Source organism: Microtus oregoni, unplaced genomic scaffold (assembly GCF_018167655.1).
Source record: "Microtus oregoni isolate MIOR12 unplaced genomic scaffold, Mior012 000000F_ref0000247, whole genome shotgun sequence".
NCBI classification, from domain to species: domain Eukaryota; kingdom Metazoa; phylum Chordata; class Mammalia; order Rodentia; family Cricetidae; genus Microtus; species Microtus oregoni.
The window spans coordinates 41,539,663-41,555,095 of NW_024543059.1; the positions used below are offsets into that span (position 1 = coordinate 41,539,663).

General features: G+C 47.7%; 1 protein-coding gene across 4 annotated transcripts in view; it reads left to right on the top strand.

Moving 5' to 3' along the window:
- The first annotated feature begins 3,971 nt into the window (after positions 1-3,971).
- Positions 3,972-15,433, top strand: part of Ptpn5 (protein tyrosine phosphatase non-receptor type 5) — a 57,587-nt gene continuing 46,125 nt past the window's right edge. Inside the window, exon 1 of one of the 4 annotated variants that reach the window (XM_041655585.1) lies at positions 3,972-4,389. The gene's annotated coding sequence lies outside the window, so the exon portion shown is untranslated. Of the gene's footprint in view, positions 4,390-4,896; positions 5,386-15,433 lie in introns of those variants that run through there. The other 3 variants (XM_041655614.1, XM_041655576.1, XM_041655604.1) reach the window with 3 other exon arrangements.

Genomic DNA, 15,433 nt, shown 5'->3' on the forward strand with positions numbered 1-15,433 from the left:
GGCTGATGGAGGAAGGTCATTGGTTAAATAAAGAAACTGCCTTGGTCCTGATAGGAGAAAATTAGGTAGGAGGAGTAAACAGAACAGAATGCTGGGAGGAAGAGCAAGTGAGCTCAGATGCCATGCTCCCCTCTCCCGGCCAGATGCAATGAAGCAAGCCGCCAGGTCAGACATGCTGAATCTTTCCTGGTAAGACTGGTGCTACACAGATTATTAGAGATGGGTTGATCGGGATATGAGAATTAGCCAGTAAGGGCTAGAGCTAATGGGCCAAGCAGTGTTTAAAAGAATACAGTTTGTGTGTTATTATTTCGGGGTATAAGCTAGCCAGGTGACCAGGAGCTGGGGTGGCGGAATGCAACCCACAGCTCCTACAACATCAGGCCTGAGAGCTGGAGCCACCTCAAGTCCTTCACAGAAGGGAGGGGATTAATGGGAACAGGAAGGAGATACGAACTACAAAAGCAGTATACATTGGCAACCAGGTCTACTGGTCTATTTCTCCCCCCGCGACACTCAACAAAAGTTCATGAAGCACCTGTGTATGTCAGACAACCAAACACCTAGAACATATCAATAATAAAACAGATAAAGATGCCTGCCCACGTGAATCTTACATTCCAATGAGAGAAGACAGACATTCAGTTCTGACTTTATTGGGGGCAGGAGGGATAGTTCAACAGTTAAGGGTGTGTGCTGTTTTTGCAGAGGACCTGAGAAGTTCCAAGCAAACTCACAAGGCAACCCCAGTGGGATCCAATACCTCTGGCCTCTACAGGTAGGAGGGCACAGGTTCTCATACCCATACACACACACACACACACACACACACACACACACACACACATAATTATAAATAATAAAAATTACAAAATTTAGTAGTAGCAATTAAATAAATTATCTAATTCATAAATTTACTCATCTAGAACATATTATAGAATCTCATAAGAAATACATGAGATGCGTACTATTACACTATAGTTTATAAGCAAGCTATGTGGTGTGTTAGAAGGTAAAATTAACCAAAATAAAAGAAAAAATATAGCAGATCAGAACAGCCAAAGGGAGCAGGAAGGGCTCAATAGAGAGGCAGTCACGGAGGGTCGCTTCACTGAGGAAGCAAGGCTTTAGCTACTCTAAGGATGAGTTGTAGCTACACAGTGGCTGCTCTTTCTTTTTAGCTTCCAACGTGATCAAACTGAAATTCAAGCCTCATCACAGCACCCTAGAGGTCCCTGGGGATGTACTCAAGGTCCTTTTCCCTTGGAGAAGCACAGTGGCCGAGAGCAAGCATCCCTGTACCAAACTGTCTTCAAACACTGGCTCTACCCCTTACAAGGTACATGGCTTTGTGGGTGGTGTTCCGTTCCTCTGAGCCTCAGTGCCCTGCTTCAAACTGGAGATATTAATAGTACCTACGTCACAGAGCTCTTTTCAGAATTTAGTGAGCTAACACAGGTGAATTCCTTCGCACACAGGAAGAACTCAATAAAATCAGCTGTAATTATTGAGCCTCGCTCTGGTCTCTCGACATTTTCTTTACATTTTCCTTGGTCCTGGTTCTTTATCCTTATTGACATTTTGGCATTGTTTATGGTTTCAGCTTCTGTGGTAAGCCACCTCAGACCCTTTGTGGCTTGGGGTAGGTTATAAGTAAGTAAGCAAACAAATAAAAAATCTGGACAGGAGAACATTTACAAAGAAGCAAAACGCTTCATTACCAACGGACGGAACTGCAAGTGAGGTCAAAAGCAAGAGATATTGATCCTGATTCCCAAGAGCCCATCAAAAGCCACTAAACGACATCCTGCTTTCTCTCCAACCGGCTCTGCACCCTCTCCTTCCTCTCCTCTCTCTTCCTCTTTCCCAAATCCTTCTTCCTCAGTCACAAGAGGGTAAGTGAGTCACACAAAATGATGCACTAGCCCCCTAAATCTTCCAGCCTCCTAACAGGTCAGCGCCATGGGCCTCAGAGAACTGCCCTTCCTCCCCATCAGAAAAGAGAGAGAGAGACAACAGATGAGGTCACTTTCTGTGCTGGTAGAGGGTCAGGAAGGAATGTTGACTTTGCCAACTGTCTTGAATGACTGAGCTCTGTGGTGACATGAAAGTCCCTGAACCCCTCAGTGCCTCTACTTCCTGATTGGCAGTAACAGTACCACCTCCCAAGGTGCTATGTAAATAAAAGTATAGAATTCAGGACAGCAACACATTATTTTCCAATCCTTCCATGAATGTTGACTACACCAAAGTAACCCGCAGAGGGCCATGAAAATTCAAAAGCCTTCGTAGGGGTGGATACGGCAGACACAGTACACAAGCTGGTTGAGATGTATCCCTACTCGATAGAGACCCCGGCAAGAAACAACGAGAAAAAGCATTTGAGCCGTGATTCCTTTTTTATCTTTATTATATTTTTAATTATGTTTATGTTAGTGTGAGTATATGTCTTATGAGTATAAGTGCCTGTGGAAGCCAGAAGACCATATTGGATCTCCTGGAGTTGGAGTTGAACTCAGATCCTTTGCAAGAGCATTGTGTGCTCCTAGCCCCTGAGCCCCTACTACTTTTAGAGGGGTCTTCACGGGTCTTCTTTGCATCTCTCTTTGAGACAGGCATCACTAGCCACAATGACAGCTGGGAATGGGCTCTGCACACTGCAAGTTCAGGAGGCAGCTCCCTGACCTCCACCACTGGCCCTCAGAAAAGACAAGAACCAACCCCACCCCACCCCACTCCCTCCCGCGGCTGCCGCCACCACAGCATGCCATGGGCAGCACTGACAGAAACCCTGCAGGTCCAGTGGGGTGCTTCTCTGTGATTCCTGGGCTTATAAACCTGGGCTTGGCTGACCTGCAGTGAGCCCTCTTTCTCTTCACTCCCATCAGCCAATGACCCCAGAGACTTTGCTCTCTACTCTGTGAGTGTGGACTTTGGAACAAGCTTCATTTAAAGACCACACCTCTCAAGCGGCATTAATTAATCAGTTACTTATTCTACGTGGTTCCTCCCGATATCAAAAATATCTACCTAAGTAGCCGCAAGGATTAAACACTGGGAACAAACAAGGCACTACCGTGTACATAGTAGGCACCCAACAGCTGCTAGTCACACAGATCGTGCCTGGGGAAGCTGGTCCGGAGAGTCCACCATGGTGCTGTTACACTCAGGGAGGGACAGCAAGTCCTTAAGAGCCCTACCCACACTCCCAGGCAGCTGGGAAGATTGTCCTGAAGTATTGTCTGACACTGATTCCTTCTTCCCAACCCCATGGCCTGGAAAGAAAATTCTTAAATGGTATGCAGCTTGTCTCTGTGTCCCTCATAGGCAAAGGAAAAAGATCAATCAAGGCCCAGTGTATGGCCTTCTGATCAATATTCTTGACCTTCAGACACAGACTGATGGGCCTTTCTGTGTGGGAATCAGGGAGAACAAAGTCACTTTCTGAAAGTCTAAAGCAGACAGAAGGTAAAGGGGCTGAGTGTCCCTGGAAACACCACTTTAGCTCTCCCTTGGATGAAACCGGGAGCAGTTGTAGGCAGCCGAACAACGGGCCAATGCAACATTTCACACAGATGGCCACCTAGAGAATGAACTGAAGATGGCCAGAGAGGGTCCAAGGAGGAGGTGATAAGTGATGTTGAAAATTGAGCAAAGTCAGAGCGGGGAATGCATTCCAGGCTAAAGAACAGCATGGCCAATGGCCTGTTGTTTAGTGACAGCCGCGAACCGCAGGGCAGCAGTTAAGTGGCAGCTGGCATAAGGAACTGGAGCGCCTCCGGGTACACAAAATAAAGGTTATAACAACTGTAGGGAAATACGGGAGCGGGCCTGCAATCCTAAATAGGATAATCACCAAAGACGTCATTGAAGTAGCACATTAAACAGGTAAAAGGAGAAAGGAAGAAACCCATGTGGTTTTGTGGAGGAGAAAGACTAATAATTCAGAGGTCCTGGTGCCTGCGTGGCTGCCATCTTGGTTATGGTCACAGATTGGGAGGAAGGAGTGAAGGGTAGGAAATGAAGTTATCCCATGAAAAGGACGCCTGCTCATGAAGACCCTCCCAGCCTATAATAAGCTTATCCCTTGGATGCGACGGGCAGCCACTGCGGGAGTTCCGACAAAGGACAGATGCAGCCTGGTACATGTTTCAAAAGGATGGTTCTGGCTGCTCTGTAGAGACCCAGCTGCAGGTGGCCAAGGATGACAGACTAGTAGGGAAGCTACCGCAGAAACTCAAGCTACAGAGACCGGTGACTGGACTCATTCTCTTCAGTAGCGCATGCTGCCTCTCGCTTTCGCCATGTAAAACTACTGCGTGTGCAGTCCACTGCCTCCTACCGCATCCAGTGGGGTTCTCGAGATGTCAGGAACCAGCCCCTGAGAAGGTAAGATTGGGAATATGTCGCACCAGGGCAGCCCATGGAACCCTGGTACCCACATGAAAGCAAAGCAGATGGTGCCTGCCCCGCTGCATAAGTCAGGAGAGCTAACCCCGGTGGAGAAAGGTGTCCACCCGCTCTGGCTCTACAAAGACAGAAAAGGACGGAGTGGGAAGTCAGGCGTTTCCTCAGAGTCCTAGAACAGGTCCTGAGCGCCCGGGTATGTGGTGTCTCAGCCAGTGCAGATGCCGACATCCTGCAGGGAGTCCTATAGCACCCACCCCCGTGCACGCACACCCCCATCCCAGCTCTGACCCTTTGTCTAGCTTGCCTCTACCCTCATCTATCTGTCTGTCCATCCCGCTTCAGATTCAATGTGCACAACCCTAGTGGGGTCCCTCTGGCGGTTGCCGTAGTCGCTCAGCCCCGACCTGGGGCTCCCGGGAGAAGAAAATCATGAATGAAACGGATGCGGTGCTCCCACTCCCCCGCCCTCTCAGTCCAGGCAACCTTGGCGTGGGGGCGGCGCCTGTGGGGACTCCGCGCAGAGTTGCTGCGGGTGAGGGGGCGCCGGAGATGGAATCTGAGGTTAAGGGTCTGTGGTGCGCTCCCCTGGAGCCTTAGGCGATGCCGGAGCTCCCCACCCCCACCCCGCCAAGCGGCGAGCCCTGCGCAATTCCCGGGGAGCGGCGCAAACTCGTCCGGGGGCGGGGCGGAGCCGGGGCTGGGGGTGCCAAGCAGACCCGGCAGCTTTGCCGGCGACTCCGCAGTCTAGGCGCATTTGGTGGGGCGATTGGGCAGTGAACGCGCAAGGAGCGCGGGACTGAGGGCTCCGCGGACAGACCGACAGACGGACGCCCCCGCACACGCAGACGCACCGAGCGCCTCACGGCCCCTGTCACACACAGACAGGGACACACGCAGACACGCACACTAGCGCGCGCACATCCTCCCGCCAGCCTGCCTGTCCACTCGGCGGTGCCTGGAGCCCCGTTCTGGCCGGTAAGTGCGGCGCCTTGGTGGGTGCCTTTGTGTAAGAAGCCGGGAGGCACTGGTAAGGGGTCCCCTCCGGGGCGGAAACAAAACTGACACCTCCAACCCTCGGGACCCAGGAGCCCGCGCCCGCCCCCGCCACGCCCCCCGTGGGGCTCCCGGAAGACTGGAAGTGGGGTCCCCAGGCAAGGGAGGGAGGTTGGCCCTGGGGACCACGGAGGGAGCGGCCGCCACTCCCCGCGCTCTGCGCTCTTGCGTGGTTCCAGGGAGGGATCCAGATAGTGGTCCAGGTCCGAGCCTCTGCGGCCCAACCTGGTGTGCAGCTCTAGGCTGTAGCGCCTCTCCAGAGTCTGAACCCCCAAGAGGGGAGATGGAAATGGGAACTAGCCTGCTAATTACCAAACTGTACCTTCCCCCGACTCTTTAGCCATCCGCCACCCGTTTCCAAAATAGAATCCGGTTTATTCCCCTCCCCCGACATATTGCTTTTTTTCCTGGAGGAGGCCCAGGCTCCTGCAAAGCTCAGGTCAGAATCTTCACTAAGGATCAATTGAGAGAGAGGGGTAGGATCTTAGCGCCCAAGAACTCATTTGCCAGCTTCATTTTACAAACAGGGAAACTGAGGTCCAACTACGTGGCATGGCCAAGGTCACCAGAGAATTAGTAGCAAAACCTGCATCAGAATCTGGGGTGCTTGGTTTTTATACTCATTCCCCCACACAATCAGACTTAAACCCTACAAAGCCCAGAGCCCAGACATTCACGTGAGTATGCCAGGTGAATCTTGGCAATGCTGGCCCTTCCCCCAACTGAAGCTGAAGATTCGAGTCATTTCCTGCTATCCTTACTATTTTGAAAAATTGGGAGTGGGTGCTTTAATTTGCTTCATTCCACCTCAAAGAGGGCCCTGTTTTGTAAACACTCCATGGTTTGAAAGGTAATCGAGGAGAATGAAGCAGAAATTAGATTCCAGGGTGTTAGTCCCAGGCCTTCCAGAAGTCTCTAAGCCTGAGAAGAACTAGGTCCTCAGTTGAACTAGGTGATGTGGTATTCCAGGCTTCATCTTCTTACCCAGCTTTGAGCTGACTGTATGCCCTCCCCAGTCAGTCACTCTGCCCTCCTTAAGCATCTACCTCTTCTCATCCAACCAGGCCTTTGTGGGGGTCCCCAGGTCCCCCTGATGCCTCCTCCTTCTTCTTGCCATTTATTAAGTACGGCCACATCAGAATCTGGGATACTTGGTTTTTATACTCATTCCCCCTCAATGTCCTTTATTTATGGCTAGAAACCAAATATGAGTGAGTACATCCCATGTTCCTCTTTTTGGGTCTGGCTTACCTCACTCAGGATAGTGTTTTCTATTTCCATCCATTTGCATGCAAAATTCAAGAAGTCCTTGTTTTTTACTGCTGAGTAGTACTCTATTATGTATATATTCCATACTTTCTTCATCCATTCTTCTATTGAAGGGCATCTAGGTTGTTTCCAGGTTCAGGCTATTACAAACAATGCTGCTATGAACATAGTAGAGCATAAACTTCTGGGGAAGCTTGAGGTGCAGCTACATTGAGCTCCCTCAAGGACAGTTAAGTGTCCCCAGGCAGAGTAGGCTGTCTGGTGACCAAGGGTGCCCCGAGAGGTGGGTCCAGGGAGTACAAGCACAACTGGATGGAGACAGGGTGAAGTTGATCGCCTTGGAGAATTCAGATGGGACAGGAGAACCAAGTTCAGTCTCTAGGGACATAAGGTTGTCTCAAGGTGGAGCTTCCTTGAGTGAGGTGAGCAGGCTAACATGGAACAGAGCTAAGGTGACCACAAAACAAATCCAGGAGGCCACCATTGACATTGAAGTCTATGTAGATAGCATCCTCCTTCTAAAAGGCACTGTTTATACAGACTTCATAAAGAGCAATGGCCCGTAGGTTTGGGGTGTGCAGGAAGCTGCCACCCTGAGAGTGGGAGTCCCCGGTCCCATGTCCAGCTCCTCAGCACTGTGCAGCTCCGAAGCTCCTTGTGACCCCTCTGCAAAGTTTGTTCCTTGAGAAAAAATCTCCAATATTTAGGATAGCTTTCAGGGATGAACTATGTGTTGGGAAGAGCTATGGAGGGAGGGGAAAACATTTATATAACTACTGCGGGCCTGGTTTCCTCTCCTTTTACTGTGTGAGGGAATGTTTCCTGACTTAAAAGGATAATGCATACAGGTTACTGAGTAGAGTTCCCAGGACAGAGGGACAATTCAGGAACTGATCGATACTCACAACATTAGCGCCTTAGCTTGAGACCCTTTGAGGATGTGAGATTTTTAGGTCTTCACAACCCTCCTCCCTAGAGCTAGTCCTCTTCCCCGCAGACCTATGCCTCGATTCAGTGCTCAGCACGTGTCAGCCGCCTGTGTCAACACCCTGCTGGAGCTGGTTTGCGGTTATCAGAGTGATTTAACAATTAGTCTTTACATGTTGTCTGCAGGCTTTCCTTACTCCTGGTCACCTGTGTTCACTCTACACAGCATACCAGGGGTGCTGATAACATCATCAACTCCATTAAGTAGGTGGGGCAGTTAAGACTGAAGACCACAAAGACTCCAGGGAGCAAAGGAAACAAAGAGCCCACTGAAAGAGTTTGGAAGGAGGTGGATTTCTTCTTCATGAGAACCAAGGTGGTTACTGGAAGCTAGGGCCCCTGAGCTAGGTCTGAACGACTTCTATATTAGAACACAGGTGGGGTGTTTCCAAGAGGTGGAAAGAACCTGAGCAGAGGGCACACATAGTCAAGGATTTAGAACATGGTCAGGAAAAAAATACATCCCTACTGATGCAAAGAGTCAAAACCAAGTCATGACAAGGAAGGGTTGGTTGAGGCAGATGCTAGGGCCCTGAGGGCCTTCCGTTGACAGGGAGCTCAAATGGGAACAGATGGCAGTGGCCTAGGTGAGAATTAACAAGGATCTGAACTGGTGGTGGTTTCAAGAATGGATAGAAAAGGAATCTGTCATCAACGAGGCTGCATTGTCACCAAAACCTGAAAGTGACCAGATGTGGACACTTCAGAGGCTTTGAGGTTGAATGAAGGAGGAAGGAGACTTGAGAGGAGCAGGAGTGACTGACAGGAGCCTTGATGACTACTGGTGTAAAGCTTGGCTTGCCAAGCACCTGATACTGTCAAGAGCTAGCTCATCCATCCATCCATCCATCCATCCGCCCATCCTCTGATACATAGAAGCATCCGTGATGTGCTGGCTTGTTTCCGGTTCCAGGAATGTGTTGTTGCAAAAGATAAACTTCCTACGTCAGCCCCATCAGGAGGGAAAGAAAATAAAACCTAAGCAAAGATAAAATACTAGAGGTGGTGAGCAGTGCTCTGGAGAAGGATAAAGCAGGGTGAGGAGTAAGTGGGGGTGAGGAGTAGACTTGAGAGAGCAGTACTTTCTAGAAGAGGTTGCACGTGCAAGAGGCCTGGGATAAGAATAAATAGATATTTGTAAGGAGCTCTGCATTGCTATGAGAGATAGGCAAGGAAAAGTGTGCGAAAGGGGACAGGGCCCATCATGAGGCTGCTTATAGGTCTGAGGAATGAGACCCATAACACAGTGGTGTTAATGAGTCCAAGAGGACCCAAGTCCTATTTGTGTTCTTAGTGCCCAGCAAAACAACCCTACTACTACACAGTGGCTCACTAAATATACCCATTGAAGGCATAAATGTTGGACCTGGCCATTCATGTATCAGATTGCATATCTTAGATGTAGATGAATCCATAAATATGTTGTTTCATAGTAAGGATATAGTGAACTTGTAGTAGGGTCACATTCATAAAACTTAGAGGACTTGAATGCCTGTGTCAAAGACCCGTATCTTGGGCAGCAAGATGACTCAAACCTGACATCCTTAGATTGATCCCTGGAGCCCATGTAAAGGTGGAGAGAAATAACTCCCCAAAGTTGGCCTCTGATCTCTCTATACAGACCATGGTACTCATGCACCCACGCTCAAACATAGTAATCTTCATATCTCATTCAGTCTGGCTGAATGTTGTAAACTCTGTTAATGACTTAGACTAAATAGAAAAATATGAATGACCACAAAAACAATTATAATGGTAACATTTAAGGTCTTTTTCTTACTTCTGTTCATTTCACACTTTATCCTGTTGAACTCCTGCACCCTCCACCATGTTTCTAACAGAGATTCTGAAGACACTAAATTCTTGCACAAAGGCACAGGTTTGCAGGACATGGCATTATCATCTCCAGTAAAAGACAGATCCCCAAAAGGCAGAGAGAGCAACCGAACATAGAAATCATTTAGAGAAATATGAATACTGCAGGTACCTAATTAGTTATTTAAATGAATCTGCAAGTGTCTCAAGGGCAAGACTCTAGAAGGTAGCTAGCCATATAGAGCTTTCGTGCATTATACTGAACAAGGTGTGTATGGATATTTCAAATTATATAAGGTCCCATGCCAGAAACAAAAGGTCACCAGAAATGACTCAAGCACTCATATGGACTGGCACCACTATAGGTGTGTATTGTGCTCGGACCCTAAACTTGCTCATGACTGAGTGACCTAGGTGAGGTTCTTCGGGTCTCCCAAACCTAGTCTCCCCACCTCTACTAACTTAGGGCTTGGGTTTCCAGGAGACTGCAACACTAAGCCCTTCTAGCTTGTGCAGTTGATAGTGATGCTGTGGCCCCTGTAACCCTCGGGTGATTTCCTGGTGTGAAACAGACAAGTAATGTGTTGGCCAACTGTCAACATGAACTGTTCCAGAAAACAAAAGACCAGCTGTGAGGTGGCACCTTGCGGAGAACAAGTTGACAGGTGGTCTTGGTCTTAGAATCAAAGACTGTCTGAACCTCCTGGTCCAAACCCCATCTGAATCTAGCAGATGCTTTGGCTCCGTATCCTGGAACAGGAAGAAAACATGGGACACAAAAGCTGGATCCTGGAGAAAATGGAGAGAGGGAGAGAGCTGTGATCAAGGAGATGTAGGAGTGCTTGAGAGGGTATGCTTACGTCCCTGCTTTTAGTTCTTTGGGGGTACATCTATACCTACAGGTGAAATTGCTGGCTTATATGGTAATTCTGTGTTTAACTTTTTGAGAAGCTATGGGGTTCTTTTATTTAAAAAAGGGGGGATTTTTATTTGCCTGGCATGAAGGAGACCTCCCATGGATGTTTTAGGAACGAAGGGTGCAGGAAGAAGCCATTAATTTCAAACAAGTAAATTTTGTGTGAGCTCTGCATGATCTTGGAGGTTAATAGAGAGGAAGAAAGAGTGTAACAGATTACAAATGGGTGCAGCCTTCATTTCTGAAGAATTACTGTGATCTGAAGGCACTGTGGGTGGAAAAGAATGCTCTCAGGAGAGACCATAGTGGGTGGAATTCATTCAAGCGTGCAGGTATTTACTGCATCGGGCATCAAGGTGGACATAGGAGCCTCGGCAAACAGCGTGACCTGGAAGACCTTGCCCTTGAATCACTCTGCTCTAGTGGGGGCCAGGAAAGCAATCTGGCAACAGCGATTTCTATCAAAGTGTGTCGTGAGAATAAGACATGCAGACTTTCAGATAGACCTGGTGGTACCGGCTTGTAAACCTCACTGCTCAGGAGGCTGAGGCAAGAAGATAGTGAATTCAAGGCAGTCTGGGTGACATAGGGAGACTCTATTCAAAATTAAAAAGAAAAAGATAGTGAAGCCAGAGATGTGGTTGAGTCATCAGAGTGCTTGTCTGGCATACAAGAAGTCCTGGGTCCAGTTCTCAGCACTGCATAAACTGGGCGTGTAGTGCATGCCAGTAATCCCAACACTTGGGAATTGGGGTAGGAGGATCTAAAGTTCTAGGTCATCCTTTAGCAACATAGTGAGTTCAGTGCCAGCCTGAGATACATGAGACCCCATAGTTACCCTATCTTTATTAAGTATTGCTCACATATAATATTAAAGTATCAGCCAGATGTACAATGATCTGAGTCTTCACAGTCCTGAGTGTTTGTATGCTTTAAGGATGCTCTTCGTGAGTTATATACATAGTATATAGCTGCTCTTATGTTTTTGCTTTTATGGAATCAGAAGTGTAAATTTCTTCCCAAGTCTAAAACAATAAAGAGATATCGATGTAAAAAGCTGCATTGCCCTCCAACCTTCAAAGGCAATAGTTAGGCCCACTTCTATCATTGTGGGAGAGTTTTCTCTTTTCTAGAGCTTCATGTAAATAGAGTCATGTCATGGGTGGTATTTTATATTAGAAAGTTTTGGAGATCCACCCATGTAATTGGACCCACACAAATGGATCCAATGACATTGATTTGGGTATTCATTTCTAAATGCCAACTAGAATAGTATCGCCTGCCTTACATCCCAAGGGGGAAAATGGTCTTTAGGTTCTAATCAGTGTCTTGTCCTTATGCCCAGCCTCCAGCCACACTGAATGGCCCCTTCTAGCCCATTGGCCTCACCAAGTCATTGTGTCCTGCTTCTTCCCACCCCAAACATCTTCCCTGCTCTCTAGGGGCCCCTTGTCTTTCAGCTCTCATCTGAGCAGCCTCCCAGACTCCAGTCACACACCCTAGGCAGCCTCAGCCTTCACTTCACACATATCTGGCACCAGTCTCTAGATTGCAGGCTCATAGAGAGCAGAGACTGGGACCAGCTACGTGTCTCCAGAACGAGCTACATAGATGTGGATACGTTATACTGTGTTTCGTCTAAGATTCGTTCAGATACAAACAGATGAAGAGGCCCAGAGTCAAACACCAGGAGGATCCAGGGGAATCCTGCAGAAGTGGGAGGTGAGAGGGATTACAGGAGCCAGAGGGGTTGAGGACACCACAGGAACACAGCCCACAGACTCAACTAAGCAGGGCTTATAGGGGATCACAAAGACTGAAGTGACAACCACAGGACTTGTATGGGTCTGAGCTAGGTTCTCTGCTTATATGTTTGTAGCTGGTCTTGTGGGACTCCTAACAGTAGGAATACAAGTGTCTCAGGCTCTTTTGCCTGCTCGTGGGACCCTTTTCCTCCTACTGGGTTGCCTCATCCAGCCTTGATATGAGGGATTGTGCCTAGTCTTCTTGTAACTTGTTATGCCATGTTTGGTTGATACCCCTGGGAGGCCTGCTCCTTTTTTGAAGGGAAACAGGAGAAATGGATCTGGGGAAAATGGGGGGTACCGGCGGGGGTAGGGGGGAAGAGTGTAAGGAAGGGAAACTGCAGTTGGGATGAAATATATGAGAAAGAATAAAAGAAAGGGGGAAAATAACAAGTATGCAAGTCAAGCCATTTTAATCCCAGCCCTTGGAGGAGGAGGAAGCAGGAGGATCTCTATGAGTTCAAGGCCAGCCTGGTGTATAGAGAGAGTTCCAGGACAGCCAAGGTTACACAGAGAAACTGAGTCTCAAAAAACAAAAACAAACAAATAAAAAGTATGCAGCAGCCGAAGGGATGGCTCAGTGATTAGAACACTGGCTGCACTTGCGGAGGATCTGGGTTTGATTGCCAGCACCCATATGGCAACTATAACAACTTCAGAGATCCAGCACCACGTTCTAGCTTCCATGGGCACCAGACATGCATGCAGTGCACATGAATGCACACAGGCAGAACATTCCTGCACATAAAATAAAAATAAGCATTTTATGTATATACATGTGTGTGCGCGCATACATGTGCGTGCAACTGGAAATTATATATTATATTTTATATTTATAGCATATATTATATTATTATATTTGAATAGCATCTAAGAGGTCCTAGATTCAATTATCAGGACCACAAAATAAACATAAAAACACAAATTTAAGAATAACAGTGGAGGGAGACAGTGAGATGACTCACTGAATAAAAGTGCTTGCAGACAAGGTTGACCTGAGTTCTATACCTGGAGTCCCTATGGCTCCAAAAGTTGTCTTCTCTGTAAGCAAACTGTGCTATGTGTGTGCACACGCACACACACCTACACATACACACAAACAAATAAATGATTGTATGTATATAAAAATTTGTAAATAAGCTACAAATGTATCTCAGGACATTCTCTGAAGTTACCAACAGGAACGTGGTGAAAAGAAGTCTAATTTCTGAGCACGGACGAGAATTACAGCCTAGGACTTCTGGCCCAAGAAAAGCTCTGCAGCTCAGGAAGCCATAGGGAAGCAGAGACCAGTCAAGCAGAGTTGCTTGGAGGAGGTGAACTTCAAAGGTTTTCAAGAAGGAGCCTGTTTGGAGCCCTGGGTTACATAATCAGGATAATCTACAGAAAGCCTTAAAACATGATCTGACCAGCCGCGCCAAATGCCGAGTCTCCAAAAGCCACCCTTCCCTCCTCTTTCTCTCCTTGTTCCTTCCTTCCTTCATCTTCTCTCACGTCCTTCCTTCCCATCTCCTTCTAAACCTGAGTGCACGGGGAAGGACTGGGGGCTCGTGGCGTTGCCTTTCCTCTCTTCTCTGCACCTTCTCCTACACTGGGTGAAACCATCCCTTGTTCCTTCTTCACCTGGACAACTCATAGAAGCCGTAGTCATGGACAGAAGAGCCAGGGAATAGCCCTAGTGTGGGGTGTTACCAGGTCCCAGACCGCCAGAACACTGGAGAAAGTTCAGTCAGAGCTCAGGTTGCATGCAGCAGCCTCAGAGGAAGAGGCACACACTGAGGTGAAACTTGGAAGAGAGGGCTGGAGGCCACAGCTTGGAGAGCTGGTCCAAACAAGAAGCATAGGAGACAGAGGCTGAGAAGCAGGAGAGAACATGGCTGGGGAGGGGCTGGGAAGAGGACTTAGAGAATCCAATTATTTTTACCTGCTCCTCCCCAGGTCTCTGGTCTGACTGAGGGTCTGGAAACAGCCAGGGCTCTCCAGAGGAGAGAGGAGGAGTTTGGCTGGCAAGCCCTTCTCAGCCTGCAGATCTCTTCAGCTGCAAAGACCCCTGGCAGAGCCTGAGGCAAGGGGAGGCTAACTTTTGTAGCTGATGGCAACTGGAAAAACAAAACAAACAAACAAACAAAAAAAAAAAAACCCTAGAGGTCTGTCTCCCCTGCCTCAGAGGAAGACTGGAGGTGACCCTCTGAGCTGGGTCAATGGGAACAGCGAGGGTGTCTACCTCAGGATTACTTAGCATTCACGTGACTCGCTTCCTGGTCTTCACCGCCACCCTGAAGCTCCCATTACATCTGCTGAGCCTCAGAGACATTAAAACATCAGCCTAGAACTCTAAAGGGAAAAGGTGGTAAGATATAGTATTTCAGCATGTAAATCCATCCTTTTCCCATCTTTGATTTAAGGTGGGTGGCCACAGGTCTGGGATTAAAAGTGTGCACCACCACTGCCTGGCTGCCTTATGAATTTATGTATTTATTTATTTATTTATTCATTTATTTATTTATCTATCTATCTATATCCTACCTATTAGAGAAAATGTGGTATTTATCCTTCTAAGTCTGGCTCTGGTTCTATCCTTCTAGCAAATGACGTAAATTCATTCTTCGCAGACAAATGAAACTCCATGGTGTGCGCACACCACCCTCTTTATCCATCCAGCTGCTGAAGGACAGCTGGGCTGATTCCATGATTCCATACCTGAGTATTGTGCACAGTGTCATCATAACTTGAGTGTGCCGGAGTCCCCATCACCTGCTGGCTTAGATTTCTTTGGGAAATGCCTAGGGTGGTATAGGTAAATCGTATGGAAGCTCTATTTTTAGCCTTTTGAGGAACCGTCATACTGATCTCTATAGGGGCTGCACTAACCTAACATCCCCAGCAGCAGTATGAAAGAGATGCTTTCCCAGCATCCTCTCTGGAGTATGCTGTTTGGTTTCCTGAAGATAGCCGTTCTGATTAGAGTGAAGTGGTACCTCCAGCTATAACTTGCATTTCTCTGTTGGCTAAAGATGTAGACATTTTTTCCCCATTATTTGTTAGTCATTTATGCAATTACCTTTGAAAATTGTTCAACAGCTGGAGTCTTTAGGGGCTTATAGAATCACATCCTGAGCATTTTATGTGCATCTCATATAAAAACCTTGTATAGAACCCAAAATTCACGTAAGCTTCA